Below are 19867 nucleotides of genomic sequence, written 5' to 3'. Positions count from 1 at the left end.
GTGCCACTGCCATAGCGTCTTGGTCCGTCACCGTCTAACCATAAGGAGGAGGACTGCGAAGAGCTTGGGGAGCAAAGCTCGCGTAATACGGAGAAGCGACCCAAGCCGACAAGGGCTGGTGGTTCCTCGTTGCATCCCTCGCATGGCGAGAATTGGGGAGGCGGAGGGCTGGGTGATTCTCCTCAATCCATCCCCCTTCGCCCCCGGGCCCGTCTCTAATCGTGGGAACAGTGGTCCCTATCACGCCGGCTAAGCATGAATAGGGGTTGCTGATCACTCCTAGTAGGCGTGTAGGCGTTATCCTTAAGCGTGGAAAGATATCACACGTAGATTGTAAAAAATGTGCAAACGCACGTTTAGATTAACTTGGATTTTTTTAGTGTACGCTGTCCATATTTTTTTCACCCGAGACTTTGCCACATGGAGAGGACGACCACTACGAGCTAGGTGCTTAATTCTAGCAAGCTTGGAAGCCAGGGGACGATCAAATAAGAACAATATGCAGGTTCTTGTTTCGGTCGGTTCCGTTGGTAATTTATTACGATGGCCAGATTTTGACTTTCATGCAAATGCACCCATCCATGGCCAAGTCCAGCAGGAAATCTGATTCGGAAAGCTCCTTTCGATGCAGTTCCTGGAAATGTGACTGCCGACGTCCAAATGTTATTACCTACGCTGCTGTGTATTTCTACAGAGTAGAAGTAGCCCCTTGAAACCTCGTTCAAAACAAACAGCTGTAGCGACACTTGGCCTAGGAACTGCCTACGCCGCTTGACAACCAAGGCAAAAAGTACGTTGTCAAGCGCCAGTAAAGTGGCTCTGGTTGGGTTAGCTTGACAGGCAACATCTTCCATGATGAGGAGCCTTCCTTGGCCTGCAAACGTTGGTTAGATAAATATAAAAATAATTTTTAAGAGAGAACACTTGGCGAGAACTGGAATCAAGGAACACGACATGGCCTAGTCACAACACCCATTACTGCTTTGTAGCTCGTCTGGGAGCCCGAATCTCACTGCGCGCATGTGCTTAGTCACATTTTATGTGCTTTTTATGAACTTCAATGTTTAGCTCCAAAACACTCTATAATGGTAAATATTGTTTTAGGGAAGATAACGTTTCCCTAGGTGTTTTTTTTTCCGCGTGCCGTGAGAACAGTGCATTCGAGCATGCGGCATTTAGGGTTAATTTGCATTCAGCAACGAGCTTTACTATAATTCTAGGATAACTTATTATCATACTTTCATGTCGTATCATACTATCCATATCATTCTATCATACTACCATGCCCAAACGTAAGTACATCTTTGTATCCGCAAACTCTAATGAAATAACTTAAAATGTGTCCATCTGTCAAGCATAACACTTATAGAATTTATGCTAAATGACCGATTGTGTTCCAGAGCGCATGCACTCATCAATATCAAATCCGTTATTCGTTTATTGATATTATTCAAGCGGTAGGTTACAATGACCACCCTGTTCTTCCCCAATGTTCCGTGCGGGAAGGAAAACCAAGAACAATAATATTGATTTGTTTTACGAGCTGTTACATCCTTTCTTATGTGCCGTGCCGTGAGTGTGCGGCCTTTACTCATTGTCATTGCGCTGATGTGTCGTCCTTTGCACCTAAGATGCGAGATGGTATTCCGCTGCAAATACAGTTAAATGGGTTCATATCACAATTGGACCATATTAAGCCTGGAGCTTAGCGGGTATACATCAATGTGCTCCTGATGCTTAGTGATTCCCAACTAAAGCTTAGCGAGTCCTAGCAGGAGAACACGAAACATCCAAACATTGCCTCACATGTCTTTTGCGCGTTACCATGTGTTTAGTCAGTGCGTGGGATTATAAGTAATTTTTCTTTCGCCGTCAGTGCTGCAGTATATTGACACGTGGACTTGTTTATCTTTTACGGGCGAGCGCTTTTTACCGCCATACAAATGTTATCGCTCAGCGCGGGACGCGCCCAAATGTATCGGAAGTTTCTCGAATGTTATCGATGCTTCCGCGGTCACCAAAGCTTGTGTAATCTGATTACATGTGCGACGCGAATTGTGCAGAACTTTCTGGAGGACACGCGGGCCCCACAGATTACTCTGGAGCTTTCGACGACTCGCGTATAGAAGCAGACGCGCTTGACCGGCAGATCAGTTTTCGGCGATTGCCGACCGCGTTCGTCGCTATTACTGTACTTTGAGTGTAACTTGCTTTTGTGTGAAAAAGTTCGAGCAATAAAAAGTTAGTTTTGTCATTCCCAGTTTTGCAGCTTTATTATTCACCATCACTACCACGTGACAATATCACTGACTGCTTTTTGTCTAACGAATGAAATGAACACACCACGCATTCCGTATTCTGACTGGCAACCTGTGCACGATACTACTTTACGGCCATCTCCACACTATAAAGGCAAGTTTTCATGTAAATGTTACGGCGACATTCAGCGCAAGTAATCACGCGTGATTTTTACGTTGGAATACACTTGGCACTTCCTTTCTTCGTGTACAGCACTCACCGTCTATGGTGCATGAAGGGGTGCCGTGGCACCGTACAAGGTGCTCGGCTAAATCCTTCCTAGCTCCAAGCCATCCGCACGCGTTGCTAAAGAAACAACGTGTCGGCCTGCGAAAAAGTAAGAATTAAATTACACTCATCAACATTTCTGAGGCTGGAGCAAGGATCCACCTAGCTTTACAGTGAAGCTGTCGAACACCTTCAATGCCTGCTACTCAATTTTCTCAGAAATACAAACAACTACAGAAGTTTAGATCTTGAGAAAAGAGAATACATTCTAGGGGTGATTTGAGGCAGAGCTTTAGTTTAGTTTGCTGCTTGGAAAGTATTCAATATTGCTAGACCTTTCTGACTAGCATGTTTAAGAGCTTTGTATGAAACTGCTACCCTATTTACTCCAGGCTTTGGTGTGAGGGCGGAGCAAATAGCAGCGATTTCAAGTCAATAACGCCATGCTATCATTAACGCATATGTAACGTTTTTGATGTGTAGGTTAATTATGAGCTTGAAGAATATTTACTGAATACTTCTGATACTTGTTCATTCCCTATTTTAATACGTTCTACGAAGCGTGTTTCACCTGCGTAAATGATTTATGGCCTGTGTACATAAATGATTATTCAAATTATCCACGATGTCGCACAACCGCTATCCAAAATGTGTTTCATGCAATCGTAAACAAACTGACACTGAGTTCAAACTCGATAGAATTGGGCGGTATACACTCTTACACAACATTACACCCTTTGGGTCTTATCTTGCCACACAACAATAATCGTCATCTGTATTGTCAGAATTTCCTTTCTTTAACGCTACGAACCCGGTACTTTCAAATCACGAATGGCATGCGCGTTATCAGCACGACAGAGCATTCTCGACAAGAAAGTAGCTAGCGAATACATTGCTGCGCCAAAAAAGGAAAATAAAGACTTGGGAAGGAAGAGTACGAAACGACAGATTGACTCTTCCTTTCCAAGTCTTTATTTTCCTTTTTTGGCGCAACAATGTATTGATTAGATCCCAACCAACTCGCCCAGCAACAAGTTCTACTCAAAGTAGCTAGCGCAACGTTTTCAAGAAAGGAAACGCAAGCAAGACAGATGACGATTATTGTTGTTTGGCAAGATACGATCCAAAAGATCTACATTTGATTAAGAGTGTAGTAAGTTCGATGTGGTGTCCAAACTTAAACGTCCACAGGCTAATTGGACACGTTGCAAGTAACTCAACCCTCCTTTCTGTACCTATCTTTAGTGATATACCAGGTATATTGTAGGTTTCACCGCTGTTCTCGGTGAACTAAAACATCACGTTCTTCGTACTTGGTTACAAGGAGACACGTTATGTGTAATTGCAGGCAAATATTAATGACTGTCGGTTACTTCCGGCCTTTGCAGTAAATCAGTTATTCAAATGCTACCCAGTGTTTTTAGTGTGTTTAACGAGCAGCGCAATATATATCCCGCTTTACAGCAATAACATAATAACATATTGCACCGAGTGTTATGAAGAGAAAGTAATGGAGAACGCTATGGAGAGACTGTATACGCAGCTAAATGCTTGCGGACGAAATAGTGTCTTTGCAAAAACATTCCTAAAGGTGTGCCAGAATGTGTCTCAGAGCCGGAGTCAGCTATGTTTCCTGAACACGTGAGAACATTCTACGCTACACCTAATTTATATTTGGTGGAAATAGGGGGCATGTTAAGTGTAATGTGGGGCCAAACTATAACTTTGGTGGCTTAATGAGCAGAGTTGAAAACATCTGCTGAACCCACGTTTTCTTTCCTGTTTGTGCGTTGGAGATTGTTCGTAGTACCGTGTCTTCGGTGAACTAAACTAGGCACCTCTCAAATATTCCGCTAAAATTAGGAAATCTTCATTGCTTATCTATAAGCAAAGTTCGGAATGTGTGGCCTTTCACGATTTAAAATTCAATTGAGATGGCCGGCTGGGCGCACGAAAGTGTTAACCTTTGCCTTCGCTATATGTACATTGCTGTGCAACCAGTGACAAATGTAGTACGATAGTTCAAAGGCCGCAAGCATAATGAACAAAGGATGTAATTTTAGCTTTTTCCTTCAACTAACTAGTTATTCGTCAGAAACAACTCTAACGGGAAAGCTGATAATTGTCAAATGTGTCTCAAAGTGCTCAACCGTACGGCTTCCTCACCCCCGTCCCCTTGGACGCCACAACCGCTGCTAACCACTCCCGCTTCTATTAGAAATCTACCGCGTACAAACAAGTTTGTCTGCTGCCTGCTTGCTAGCAGCGCCCTAGGATGGCTAATTCAATGTCCTCAAGTATTCACCCTTCTGTTCTTGTCGCGAAGAGGCTAACTCCAGGAAGCGCGCTTGAAGCCAATTACCTTGACAGTGACACTGGCAACCTGCACACCCTGTGCGCCATACAGGTGTAACCCCTACGGAGTCCACTTCTTGTGGTCTCTTCTTTCGCAGGCAATCAGTTTCCACGGTCACACAAATGAGTTCCTCGTCAGCTATGTCTTCCACACAGGGGGAAGGGGGACAATAGCTTTGTAGCCGGAGTCATGCTAGCAGAAAGACGCTGAAGAGAATTCGTATGGCGCTGGCACGGCAACTGGTTCTAGCACCACCGATGCAAAGATTAATGCTAGCCGCAAGATTATTAGGTGCCATTGGTTTCCGGATTTGTGTTCGTATACATTTCACTCGGACGACCTGTCTGAGAATAGTGCTGCCACTAGTTGTGCACGATGGGAAACATTCCGAGGCGCCAATACACTTCGACGTGACCAGGCGCGAGCACGCGCGGTGGTTGCGCTACGTCACGCCAGGTCGGCTACGCCGCGTCAGGCGTGAATCCGTCCCCCTACAGTACAACGCCATGCAACTGCCGCAGCTGGAGTAGCGCATGCGCAGAACACCGCGCCGCTCTGTGCCGCCAGTCGTGGAACATCGAAACAAATCTTTTCGCGCGCTTTCTCTGTCGGTAGCGATTGCAACCGCGGACCGGACTGTTGCTCGGCGATGGCACGGACGCAAGCACATTCCGCAAGACGAAACAATAAGCAAGAGACTCACGGTACGATTCGGCGTCCGATCCGACGTGCGGCGGCATGCGGCATACGACGATTCGGGGCACACGGTGCGTGCATCCGAAAGATTGAGCGGCGCGTAAGCTCCGCCCAGATCCAGCCCCCCAGCTCGACTTCATAGCCACGTCGAGAAACGCAATATAAACAACTCTGCACAACACTGCTTCGCTTTACACGAACACTGTCAATAAAATCATGCCCCTGCAAGTGACGGAACACTTTACGACGGCGCGTTGTCTACTGACGACTCCGCTAACAGCCAGCGATAGGGCCGGTAGGCCTAGCTAGGCAGACGGCGCTTACGATCCCACCCGAGCTCGTCGAAGAGCGCTTATGTTTGCCAAAACAATTAACACTGTACATTTATGTCGCCCGTAATTAAATACAATTGGTTTACTCGACGCAGTTGTTGCGAAGGGCAAACGTACAAGCGAAGCGAGCAGCGTCGCTCAGACGGTCGGTGTGGGATGTCTGCCCGCGAAATGCTCTCGCGTCGCGGCTCCCGATCTCGCCAGTAGCTTAGTGCTAGTGTACTAGCCGCTGCTTTGCATAACAGGCACATGTTCGAGATAATTTTACTGAACTGGTAACTATTTCTTGTCGGAAACAAACTGCAGCAGGCAAGGAAAAAAGAAAAACACTGCGAGAAACCGGTTAGCCAGCGCCGCCTCCGTGGAGGGAACGTTGGAGAACGTCACATGCCAGCCGCGCTGTCATTGGCTGCGGCCAGACGACGGTGCGGTTGCCGGTCGCGTCGGACGATGAACAAACCGCACGCCGGACGTCCGATCCGGCGCTTCGGCACGGCAAAACACCTCGATTCCGGCTGCCGTTCCGGCGCGTCCTACGCGCCGGAACGGCAGTGTGACTCCCGCTTCATTCTCGCTTTGTTGATGCGTTGTCTGCGTCGCAAGAGGAACAGGTCTCTCTACATAACACAGACACGTAGCCGCTGCCACTCATTTTCATCGCTTCAATAGCTTTCAGTTAACGAGTATAACGGTCCCTCAGCCGCTTCCATAGTTTCAGACACTCTTCGACTGAAACAGGGAAAACAATACAAACAGGCGCTGAGTGCATAGCATGTCCGGAGACGTATACACACACGTGCGCAGCAGGGGCGTAGCCAGGGGGGGGGAGGCTTATGGGGCTTCAGCCCCCCCCCCCCCGAAATTTTTTCGTGCTGTCCATGCACCGCCGGCGTCGGAAATCATTCTGGATTTTATCTAGAACGTATTTTTGACGCTCGAAAAGCCATTTCACGGCAAAAATTCCGAACTCGGGCTGGATTTCGCGGCCACGCCCATGCACAGGGAATCACATAACGTAAGCAGCCCCATTCGAGCACAGTTACAAGGTCGTTTTGATGGCGAACGGGCTCGCCGCGGAGAGCGTGGATGCCAATTCCGAAACTTTATGGGTATAAAGTTCTCATAAACTTTTCATGTGAAAGGTGCATTGACATTTCCAAACGTGTGCTTTAGATTTTCAATTGCGGAACCTTGTAAGTTCAATGTTCTCGTAAATATTTGACGCCAAACGTTCATTAACTTTTCCAAAGTCGTACATCGGGCCACACAACGAGACAAGCCAAATCAACATACTATCAGACAAGTTGACAAAGCCAGCAGTGAGGCCCGATGAGACGAAGCGTTGTGGTGGTTCATTCGTGCCGTCATGTCACATAAAAAATATCAAATTTTTTTTTCACATGCGCCAAAGCATCCAGTGAAGACACTAAAGCCAGCCAAGGTAACTGCGTTATTTATTTTTTCTACTTTGACATTTAATCGCGAAGACACATTGAGATCTACAATTTTTTTGTTCTCGCTCCACTATACCTGCGGCCTGCCAGAGCCAGCCAGAGCGCATGCGTTTTTCTCGTGTCGCCCCGACCACCGCGCGGCGCACTTCGGTGCGCGTTCGGTTTTCTCTGGCCGACTGCATTTTCGCCTGGCAGAGTTTTAGACGCTTTCTAGCTAGCAGACGAGAAAAAGAAACAACGCTCGCTCGCCGCCATCACTGTGGGGACTCAACGGATTGCACCGCGTTCGCTTGAGCGCAACCTCTCCAGAAAGTCTTGTCTCACCGGTGTAGGATACCGAGCAGTATGCGCATGGTTCTTGGTGGACCAAGCGTCTCGTGTTTTCTTCGATATTCCTTTAATAGCCACATTAGTTGCCCAAAGTAGGCATTCGATTGTGACCAACATACTTTCCTTTGCGTTTTTTTTTTCTTTACGATGCCCGCGCCCCACAAAAGGAAAAAAACGTTGTTGCGGCGCAGCGGATTGTCGCATGGTGAAAGTTTTGTTTGGTTACTTCTTTTACGGAAAGTAATGGGCCATGGGAACTCGATCTCGAGCTCGAACTTCAAGGAACTCGATCTCACCCGGCTGGTACGGCTGGTTGAGCTGCTGGTTCTAAGCTTCTGGCCTACTTCTGTCAAAGCCAAATCAGTGTCCACCTTATCAGTGGTGGTATGTTGGCGTAACAATTACACTGATGATGCAAAACGCACGCGTGCATACAATATTGGAATTAGTACAGTAGGCTTTGTACATACATCTACAAGATTGCTGAAGGACAATGAAATATGGACAGAAAACGGTAATTGCTTGATTAATGTTGCGTTTAAGTTCCACAATCTCAATATTGCCTAATACCTGATGGTATAAGAGCACGCTAAGAAGTGGAATTTACTTCCTTTTAAATTGCTAAATAGACTACCATAGCAATTTTGGCACAGGTGCATTGGTTTCCTATCACATGTATAAATGTCATAATAGAATTTGAGATTAACTGAAATACAATCAAATAGGAATATATAGTTGTAACTACATAATTAGTATTACGTTAGAATCTTCTATATGAATGTTGTAACTAAGGATGCCGGCTACTTAATGCAATATAGGGATTGCACTTCTCCAGGCAGTATTCTTTCTACATCTATGAGCTATAAGTAGTTGTCATTACATGATCAGGAGAGCTGTAAAATTGACCATGCGCTACCAACGTGGAAACTGGTGTATATGTGTAATAACTGATGGCGCAAAACACCATAGAAAGTGAAATGTTCCCACTGTGGCGATTGCTAAATAGAATACTATATAAACGTTGAAACCGGCATATTGATATAGTAACTAAAGGTGCATAACTCACGTTAGAAAATGAGTCCTATTTCCTATGAGATTTCTACGCCAGATCATACAGTGCGACAATGTACGCTCAGATCTCTGAGGAGCTTCTCCTCTGCCACCACTGGAAACCTCCACATCAAACTGAATCACACGTCTTGTATACGTTAGACATTTGAAAATTTTTTCAATCTGAGAATTTCTAGCGTTAAACCAGCCACTCTAAGACAGAATAAGCCTACACATCATTGCTCCCTTGCTTTATTTTGCAGCTAATGGTGGGCGTGGCCATCAAGGTGGTGTTGGTAGCTGGCATCCTGCTGTCAATGAGCACGACGGGCCCGCTGCTGCCTTTGTTGGACAACGCGGTCGGGGAACGCACCAGTTCACCGAAAACGTCTTCCGCGAGACCGACTGCCAACCACTCCCGTCTTTCCTACTAATCGCTACAACCGATAGGCCCGCTGGGCAATATGCACGCGCACGCGGATTCTAGAGGAACTCTCGAACTGATCGTCCAATTCACTTTAATGTTCAACAAACCGAATATTCATTAAATGCATCAATACAGTCGTGAGGAGGGGCCTTCGAATTCTTAGCGCTTTATCAGCAAGGGCGCAAGCATTGCGATGTCACGAGCCGCTGAAATGCAAACGGCTCGGCTTCTCACGACAGCACTCGTCCGCTCAACTAACTCGTCCGCATACGTTTCAAAACTGAATATTTTTCAAAAAATATATAGTGTGACATCTCTGTTGAAAGGACGTTTACTTGGCCCGAGTACTCGGCATCTAACCGGCAGAGGTACACACCCGATGATGATGATCCCACGGCACTAAAGTTGAAGATCGATCAACGTAGGATGATGATGATAACATGCAGGTAAAGAAGACGTGCAAAATAAACGCCCACACTAATCTAACTCCCCCCCCCCCCCCTCCCCAACCTACGCGTAAGCGGCCATCGTGGCGGCAGGTCAAGTCGCCGGAGAACGTCCCCGTGAAGGGTTCAACGCAGGAAACGTGAACGACTTCGGCGTTGCGACAACGGCGGTCTGTTGTGGCGGCAACAGGAGTCGCGCGATAACTGATGGGCGATGTCTGCTCCCTGACTATGTATGGCCCGATTAATCGGGGTCGGAACTTGTCACACAAGCCAGGAGTACCTCGCCACCAGGTCGGAAGACAGAACGCGGTGGAATAAGTCTTAAATGATCTTCCCGTCTTATTGTCTTGCCGCTGTGTTAACGCGAGCACCCTGGCGTCACTGAGCGAGTCGTAAAACGAATTCTTCGCTAAACGATGTAGATGGGTTGACAGAAACCTTGAAAAGGGAAGAAAGAAACCTCGAGAAGAGAAGTAGGCGAGCGTCCGTAAACTAGGCAAAATTCCGAGTAGCCGGTGGTGCGCTGAACGGCCGTGTTGTAAGCGAAAGTGCCGAATGGTAGAAGCTTGTCCTATTTTTTCTGGTCAGGTTGAATATATACGGCGACCATGCGGGCAAGCGTGCGATGAAATTGCTCTGTCGAGCCGTTAGTTTGTGTATGGTAGTTTGAAGTTCTTTTGTGAGTGGTACCAGAAGCGCGCAGGACTTTCGCCTTTTCAAGAGAAAGAGGCCAGACAAAAATAATTTCGTCAGGTATTTTGAGACAACAATGGGGAAAAGAGTGCAAAAACATTAAGATTTATTAGGGGAAATGCTGTCCTGGCGTCCCTATCCTGCACGCGGCTCGCTGTCCTTAGACGCGTGGCGCCGCAGAGCGCGGTCGAGAGGGCGTTCGTCTTTTTGTGCAAGGATAACGACGAGGCTTGTTTACGTTTTACATTCCTTGGCGTTGTTGAAATCTGCTGGGCCTTAAAGCCCCTTCTTAATAAATTAGTTTCAGTGTCACCCGCGGGAGCGTCTTGCGCGATCTCTGCAGCATATTGAGCTTCTACGTAGCCGTACTGCTGCCACTGCCATAGCGTCTTGGTCCGTCACCGTCTAACCATAAGGAGGAGGACTGCGAAGAGCTTGGTGAGCATAGCTCGCGTAATACGGAGAAGCGACCCAAGCCGACAAGGGCTGGCGGTTCCTCGTTGCCTCCCTCGCATGGCGAGAATTGGGGAGGCGGAGGGCTGGGTGATTCTCCTCAATCCATCTCCCTTCGCCCCCGGGCCCGTCTCTAATCGTGGGAACAGCGGTCCCTATCACGACGGCTAAGCATGAATAGGGGTTGCTGATCACTCCTAGTAGGAGTTATCCTTAAGCGTGGAAAGATATCACGCGTAGATTGTAAAAAATGTGCAAACGCACGTTTAGATTGGATTTCTTTAGTGTACGCTGTCCATATTTTTTTCACCCGAGACGTTGCCACATGGAGAGGACGACCACTTCGAGCTAAGTGCTTAATTCTAGCAAGCTTGGAAGCCAGGGGACGATCAAATAAGAACAATATTCAGGTTCTTGTTTCGGTCGGTTCCGTTGGTAATTTATTACGATGCCCAAATTTTAACTTTCATGCAAATGCATCCGTCGATGGCCAAGTCAAGTAGAAAATCTCCTGTAATGCGGAAGGCCTCTTTCGATGCGGTACCTGGAAATGTGGTTGTAGATGTCCACAAATTGTTCCCTACATTGCTTTGGATCCCCACGCAGTAGAAATATTTCCTGGAAACCTCGTTCAAGATGAAAGCCTGTAGGGAAACTTGACCCAGGAATTACCTACGCCGCTTCAGAACGAGGGCGAATATTACGTTGTCAAAAGCTAACAACGTTGCTCGTGTAGAGTTGGCTCGACAAGCTACATCCTCCATCATGAGTGTTTTTCCCTCGCCTGCAAAGGTCGGTCAGATAAATATAAAAATTTTTAAGAGAGAACACTTGGCGAGAACTGCAATCAAGGAACAAGTCATGGCCTAGTTACACCACCAATTACTGCTTTGTAGCTCGTCTGGTAGCCCGAATCTCGCTGCGCGCATTTTATGTGCTTTTCATGAATAAATTATACCTTGTGCGCTTTTTAAACAGCAAGGAAAGACAAAGTCCTGCAACTATCAACACGAAAACAAACTATATGAGAGGCTTTACAACTTCTCTTAGAATACTTCAAAAGTTCATTTATTTATAATGGTTTATTACTTACGCTCATAGCAAACATACTCTGAGTAGTTCAAGAAAGCCTGTACCATACTTAACCGTTTTCTCAACGCACAGGTGAATTTTTGAAGGCTTGGCATGGGAGTTACTTGAAACACCCAGTGTTTCCCCGATGTACGAGAGCAGTTTCCAGCTTGGGCAACGATCCGAAACATGGGCTGTCTACAATTACTGCTGCTCATTGTGCTCCTTTTATTTTATCCACTGGGCTTAGCGTACACTTTGAATGCACCAAGTTGAACCTTCTTTGTAAAGTGTTCGTCTGAATTTTTACTTTTTCTTCAACAGAAAGACCCTGCTTCATGCAGGTTTTGGAGCTCTATATAAATATTAACGTATGCGACGCACCTTGTAACATCACACAGTGTAAGGTGCCCTGCTCACTCATCGAATCGGCCCACCGAATTCAAGAAAGGGCAGCAACTCTTTCAAAGTTGTGGCAGAAGCGCGCGATCAGCTTTGATTTTTTTTTATTCAAACCCTCTTGTCTTCAATGTTTAGCTCCGAAACACTCTACAACGGTAAATTTTGTTTTAAAGAAGATAACGTTATCTCAGGGTGTTTTTTTTCCACGTGCCGTGAGAACTGTGGATTCGAGCACGCGGCATTTATGGTTAGTTTGCATTCAGCAACGAGCTTTACTATCATTCCACCATATCTTATTCTACTTTCATGTCGTATCATACTTTCCATATCATACTATCATACTACCATGCCCAAACGTAAGTACATGCTTTGTATCCGCAAACTGTAATGAAATAGCCTATAATGTGTCCATCTATCAAGCATAACAATAATAGAAGTTATGCTAGCTGAGCGATTGTGTTCCAGGGTGCATGCACTCATCGAGATCAAATCCGTTATTCGTTGATTGATATTATTCAAGCGGTAGCTTTCAATGACCGCCACGTCCTTCCCCAACGTTCCGCCCGGGAAAAAAACCCAAGAAAAACAATATTGATTTGTTTTACCAGCTGTTACATCCTTTCTTATGTGCCGTGAGTGTGCTGCCTTTACTCATTCTCATTGCGCTGACGAGTCGTCCTTTGTACCTAAGATGTAAGGTGGTCATCATCATCATCAGCCTGGTTACCCCCACTGCAAGGCAAAGGCCTCTCCCATACTTCTCCAACTACCCCGCCGGGTCATGTAATAATTGTGGCCATGTTGTCTCTGCAGACTTCTTAATCTCATCCGCCCACCTAACTTTCTGCCACCCCCTGCTACGCGTCCCTTCCCTTGGAATCCAGTCCGTAACCCTTAATGACCATCGCTTATCTTCCCTCCTCATTACATGTCCTGCCCATGCCCACTTATTTTTCTTGATTTCAAATAAGATGTCATTAACTCGCGTTTGTTCCCTTACCCAATATGCTCTTTTCTTATCCTTTAACGTTATACCCATCATTCTTCTTTCCATAGCTCGATGCGTCGTCCTCAATTTAAGTAGAATCATTTTCGTAAGCCCCCAGGTTTCTGCCCCTTACGTGTGTACTGGTAAGACACAGGTGCTATACGCTTTCCTCTTGAGGGATAATGGCAACCTGCTCTTCATGATCTGAGAATGTCTGCCAAACGCAGCCCATTCTTATTCTTCCGATTATTTCAGTCTCATGATCTGGATCCGCGGTCACTACCTGCCCTAAGTAGATGTATTCCCTTACCACTTCCAGTGCCTCGCTACCTATCGTAAACTGCTGTTCTCTTCCGAGACTGTTAAACATTACTTTAGTTTTCTGCAGATTAAATTTGAGACCCACCCTTCTGCTTTGCCTCTCCATGCCAGTGAGCATGCATTGCAATTGGTCCCCTGAGTTACTAAGCAAGGCAATATCATCAGCGAATCGCAAGTTACTAAGGTATTATCCATTAACTCTTATCCCCAATTCTTCAAAATCCAGGTCTTTGAATACCTCCTGTAAACACGCTGTGAATAGCATTGGAGAGATCGTATTTCCCTGCCTGACGCCTTTCTTTATTGGGATTTTGTTGCTTTCTTTATGGAGGACTGCGGTAGCTGTGGAGCCACTATAGATATCTTTCAGCATTTTTACATACGGCTCGTCTACACCCTGATTCCGTAATGCCTCCGTGACTGCGGAGGTTTCGACTGAATCAAACGCTTTCTCGTAATCAATGAAAGCTATATATAAGGGTTGGTTATATTCCGCACATTTTTCTGTCACCTGATTGATAGTGTGAATGTGGTCTATTGTTGAGTAGACTTTACAGAATCCTGCCTAGTCCTTTGGTTGACAGAAGTCTAAGGTGTTCCTGATTCAATTTGTAGGCAACCGACAGTAAGCTGATCGGTCTATAATTTTTCACGTCTTTGGCGTCCCCCTTCTTATGGATTAGAATTATGTTAGCGTTCTTCCAAGATTCCGGTACGCTCGAGGTCATGAGGCATTGTGTATACAGGGTGGCCAGTTTTTCTAGAACAATGTGCCCACCATCCTTCAACAAATCTGCTGTTAACTGATCCTCCCCAGCTGCCTTCCCCCTTTGCATAGCTCCCAAGGCGTTCTTTACTTCTTCTGGCGTTACTTGTGGGATTTCAAATTCCTCTAGAGGATTCTCTCTTCCATTATCGCCGTGGGTGCCACTGGTACTGTATAAATCTCTAACTCCTCAGCCACTTGAACTATCTCATCCATTTAGTAATCAGATGGTATTCCACTACAAATCTAGTTAAATGGGTTCATATCACAATTGGGCTATATTAAACCTGGAGCGTAGGGGGTATGCAGTGTGCTCCTGATGCCTCGCGATTCCTAATTAAAGCTTAGCGAGTCCTAGGAGGAGAACGCGAAACGTCAAAACATTCCCTCATGTGTTTGGCGCGTTACCATATGTTTAGTCAGTGCGTGGGATTATAAGTAATTTTTCTTTCGCCGTCAGTCCTGCAGTATATTGACACGTGGTTTATCTTTTACGGGTGTTATCGCTCAGCGCGGGACGCGCCCTCATGTATCGGAAGTTTCTCGAATGTTATCGATGGCTCTGGGGTCACCAAAAACTTGTGTAATCTGATTACATGTGCGACGCGAATTGTGCAGAACTTTCTGGAAGACACGCGGGCACCACCGCATACTCTGGAACTTTCGACGACTCGCGCATAGAATCGGACGAGCTTGACCGGCAGATCAGTTTTCGACGATTGCCGACCGTGTTCGCCACCATTACTGTACTTTGAGTGTAACTTGCTTTTGTGTGAACAAGTTCGAGCAATAAAAAGTTAGTTTTGTGATTCACAGCTTTGCAGCTTTAGTATTCACCATCACTACCACGTGACAATATCACTGACTGCTTTCTGTCTAAAGGATGAAATGAACGCATCACGCTTCCGTATTCTGACTGGCACCTGTGCACGATACTACTTTGCGGCCATCTCCAGACTACAAAGGCAAGTTTTCATGTCGATGTTACGGCGACATTCAGCGCAAGTAATCACGTGTGGTTATTACGTTGGAACACACTTGGCACTTTCTTGGTATACTGACTTACTGTCAATGGGATAAACGGGGTGCCATGGGATCCTATCAGATGGTTCGGTATGTTTTTTACTGGCCCGATCCAACCGCACGACCTCGTGTAGAAGCAGCGCGCCGGCCTGCCCTTGAAGTTTTTCCGCGAAAAACTACTTCGACTCTTGGTACAGCCTCAAATATGTTGATCAGTGTCATTTTATTTTTATTTCTGTGCAGGCCGGCGCGCTGCTTCTAAGCTCTCCAACACCTTTAATGCCTGCTACACAATTTTCTCAGAAATATAGATAATTCCTGAAGTTTAGATATTGAGAAAAGAGGATACATTTTAGGGGTGATTTGAGGCAAAGCTTTAGTTGCGTTGGTCGTTTGGAAATTATTGAATATTGCTAGACCTTCCTGACTAGCACGTTTAGAAGCTTTATATGAAACTCCTGGTGGGGACGGAGCAAAGAAGTGTAGCGATTTCATATTTTGAAAAAGTCAATAACGCCATGCTATCATTAACGCATATCTAACGTGTTTAATGTGTTGGTTAGTTATGTGCTTGAAAAATATTTACTGAGCACTTCCTATACTTGTTCGCTCCCTATTTCGATACGTTCTACGAAGCGCGTACTTTGCTTTCCCAGTCGTCTTGGAGACCTACGCAAAACATGCAGTTTTATTTTCATTCAGGCATATATGCGTGTTGTGTATAATGTACGATCAATGTTTCATCTGCGGAGATTAAGTACAGCCTTTGTGCAGATATGCTTATTGAAATTATGCGCAATGTCGCACAGCCGCTATCGAAAATGTATTTCGTGCAATCGTAAACAAACTGACAATGAGTTCAAAATCGACAGAATTCGGCTGTATACACTCTTAGACATCATTAGGCCCCTTGGGTCTTATCTTGATACACAACAGTAATCATCTGTATTGTCAGAATTTCCTGCCTTTAACGCTGCGAGCCTGGTACTTCCAAATCACGAAAGACGTGCGCGTTATCAGCACGACAGAGCATTCTCGACAGGACAGTAGCTAACGCGGCGTTTTCAAGAAAGGAAACGCAAGCACGACAGATGACGATTGTCGCTGTGTGGCAAGATACGAGCCAAAGCCTGTACATTTGTTTAAGAGTGTAGTAAGTTGGATGTGTTCCCAAACTTAAATGTTCGCAGGCTAAGTGGACATGTTGCAAGTAACTCAACCGTCCTTCCCCCTTCCCCCATATATTTAGCGTTATACAAGGTATGTTGTGGGAGTTACCGTTCTCGGTGAAATAAAAAATCACGTTCTTTATACTTGGTGACAAGGAGACACGTTATGTGTAACTGCAGGCAAGTAATAAAGACTGTCCGGCAATTACGGCCTTTGCAATAAATGAGTTACTGAAATGTTCCCGAGCGTTATGAGTGAGTTCAATGAGCAGCGCGATATCTATCCCGCTGAACCGCAACAACAAATTGCACCGAATGTTTCTGAAGCGAAAATAGGGGGGAAAACGCTATGCAGAAACTGTATATGGAGCGAAATGCTTGTGGACAAAATGCTGTCTCTGCAAAGAAATTCCTGAAGGTCTATTAGAGTGGGAATGAGTTGTATTTCCCAAAGCCGAGAGAGAATTCTGCGCTACACAGGATTTATATTTGGCAGAAATAGGGAGAAGTGCAATTTGTGGCCAAGCTATAATTTCGGTGAATTAGTAGGTCCCAAAATATTTGTTGAACCCACGTTTTCATATCGGTTCATGCGTTGCACGTGGTTCGTAGTACCGTGCCTTCGGTGAACTAGATTAGGCACCCTGCGAATATTTCGCTAAAATGGGTTATGGTTTATGGGTTATGCGTAAGCAAAGTTCCCAATGTGTCGCCTGTTAATATTTAAAATTCAATTTGGATGGCCGGCTGGATGAACAAACGTGGTAACCTTTGCCTTCGCTATACGTATATTGCTCTACAACCATTTGACGAATGTAGTACGGGAGTTGAAAGAACGCAAGCATAATGAACAAAGGAAGTATTTTTTTTCCTTTCCTCTTCACCTAGTTATTCGTCACAAACAACTCTAATGGGAAACCTGATATAGTCAAATCTGTCTCTAAAAGTAATCCGCCATACTACTCTCTGATTTGGACGCCACAACCACCACTAACCATTCCCGCTGCCTGCAATGCGAAAGCTTCTATTCGAAATGCACCGTACCCAAATAAGTTCGTCTGCTGCTTGCATGGTCCTACGATTTTGCAGAGGGCATTCCCATGGCAGAACACGAAAGAAACAGAAGAGAATTCTGATACTGACGGTAGGGGAGCTGGTTGAAGCACTTCCCATGCAAAGCCTAATGTTAGCCACCAGCATGTTAAATGGCACTTCTCCTGGCACTTCATTGTGTCTTACGATTGGTGTCACTGGACGTTTCATATTTCGCAGCTTAGCGCCTTGAAATAGTTCATTCAATGTCCTCCAGCCTTCACCCTTATGTTCGTGAATGCGAAGAGGCTAACTCCGAGAAGCGCATGAAACCAGTTACCTGCAGACCCTCTGGAGACCCTCTGTGCTTTACCACAGTAACCCCTACGGGGTCCACTCTTTTGCGCTCTCTTCTTTTCCTCTCTTCTTTCGCTCTCTTTCGCTTCTTTCAAATGAGCCTCCTAGTCTGGCTCGCGTGCCCCGTGGCAGCGTTTCGCAGTTTGTGGGTACAGCACGTGCTGTGTTTGCTTTCCTATGGGACAAAAATGCCGGTGGTAGGATGTGCAGGTCGCGAGCTGGGCTGTGATAGCTTAGACATTACAATCGTCCACAGCCTGAAGAGAGCGCTTGAAGCTGTCATCTTAACGTGCAGGTCACGTGTTCAGAAGGAGGACTTAAAACACTCGCCAGCAAACTGGCTCCGAAGCATGCACTCATCGTCGAGTACACCCAGGCCCAAAAGGAGCGTCGCGTGGAACGGGGGCGTCTTCGCTGCGCAGCGAAACGTGGTGAAGACCACGTATGTATTTATGCAATGTATACATACAACTACAAAACAATTGAATTACATACAGCCACATAATTCAATCAAAGCAAACAGCACACGAACTTTCCCTTACATCGATTCCCACAGTGCGTAGGATCCGCCAATATCATTTTTTTTTTCAAACTGGAACTGCCTGTTCTTTCACGGAGCACTTTTCGAACCATTCTCGATCGTTTTAATATTGTAACCAAAAGTAATATGCCAACAACGAGCACCCACCTACCCAATTTGAGGCTCCAGTGGTAGCGTTGTCTCTGTCACATTCCTCTCTGTGTTATTCAATGACAATGTTTTTGCATATTGCGTTATCTTATGTTAAAGCACTTAATTTTGGAAATAGGAAAATCCACGATTGCTCTTGTTCTTTTTTTTTATGAAGAGATGTGAATTTTTTTTTCATTTTTAACATGCCTGAACATTAGCTCTTCTTGTGAATTTCTTCCCCAGCGAGAGCAAACTTTTTACCTCAAACTACAACTAGTTTCCCGGCGCAGAGTTTCGTGGCTTGGAAATCTTTAAAAGTCAGTTCTATTTATCAGCGGATGAAAAGATATATAAACTTTCGTCAGTTTCGCGCTACGTTCCCTTTTCGCATATTTTGTCTTTTTCTCAAAACGGGAGCTCTTATACTTCGTGGAAATATGATAGAATCGATCGTACTTGCCCGCGAACTCTCTTGCTAAATATTCTTAAAGCAGTAAACACAACAGCTTTTCTTTGGAAGCTAACCATAAGGTGAATTTCCGCGGCAACTCCCGCAGAAACCACGTCTGACCGACAGGTCGCTTCTGTATATTTTTTTTCGTTAAAGCAAAATTTTTTTCTCGCAATACATGCTACCCATACGATACGTAGCATACAATGCTACGACCACGAAAGCCAAACCTGGGCCGTCCAGCAGGTCTCGGCGGCTCTTGAAAGACAAAGGCCGAGCGAAACCGACGGAACGTTGCCCCTCAGGGCGACCGAGCGCGGGAGTAACACGCGCTGGAGTAGAGACCACCCGCTGAGAAGACGTCAGGGCCCGCGTCACGGCGCCATTTAATCATGGTGTCGTTCTGCAGGCGACTACATGAAGTTGTTTCTCTCTCTCTCTCGCAATACAAAGATAAATTTGTTTGTCATCGGTACTCAGGCGGAAGACTGACATCTTTGTGTAACCAAAGCTAAGAATGGTCGCCGGATGTGCTCTACCGAACTTATCTGAACGAGCCCTCCTCACATGTTCGCCGCCTTCAAGACCGCGGCGTAAGAAATGGTGCGCCCAGCGATGCCTGTTGCGTGCGCCGCTCTACGCGTCAAGAGCGATACCGCCGTTAGCGAATAACAACGAACGTATCACTGTCGCGTACGTCCTGTAATACGAGGTGAAGCCACACAACAGCCACGTATACAACGACGACAAAATTTACTAAGCAAAAGAACGCAGCACGGACACGAGTGCAGTTACACGCGGTACAAGACGTTCGCTTATTCCAGACAATCGCCTTCATAAACGCGCTT

At 45.8% G+C, this 19867-nt stretch overlaps 1 long non-coding RNA gene across 1 annotated transcript in view; it reads right to left on the bottom strand.

Annotated features, from left to right (window-relative positions):
- Positions 1-512: 512 nt before the first annotated feature.
- The window catches only part of LOC126546541 (uncharacterized), a 30745-nt gene continuing 11390 nt past the window's right edge, over positions 513-19867 (bottom strand). The window contains exons 5-6 of the long non-coding RNA XR_008614935.2: positions 2519-2625; positions 513-874 (exon numbers count right to left, since the gene is read on the bottom strand). This is a non-coding gene — a long non-coding RNA (uncharacterized lncRNA). The remainder of the gene's footprint in view (positions 875-2518; positions 2626-19867) is intronic.

Source organism: Dermacentor andersoni, chromosome 3 (genome assembly GCF_023375885.2).
Source record: "Dermacentor andersoni chromosome 3, qqDerAnde1_hic_scaffold, whole genome shotgun sequence".
Taxonomy (NCBI): domain Eukaryota; kingdom Metazoa; phylum Arthropoda; class Arachnida; order Ixodida; family Ixodidae; genus Dermacentor; species Dermacentor andersoni.
The sequence above is the reverse complement of the archived record's forward strand: the minus strand, read 5'-3'. Positions and strand labels throughout refer to the sequence as shown.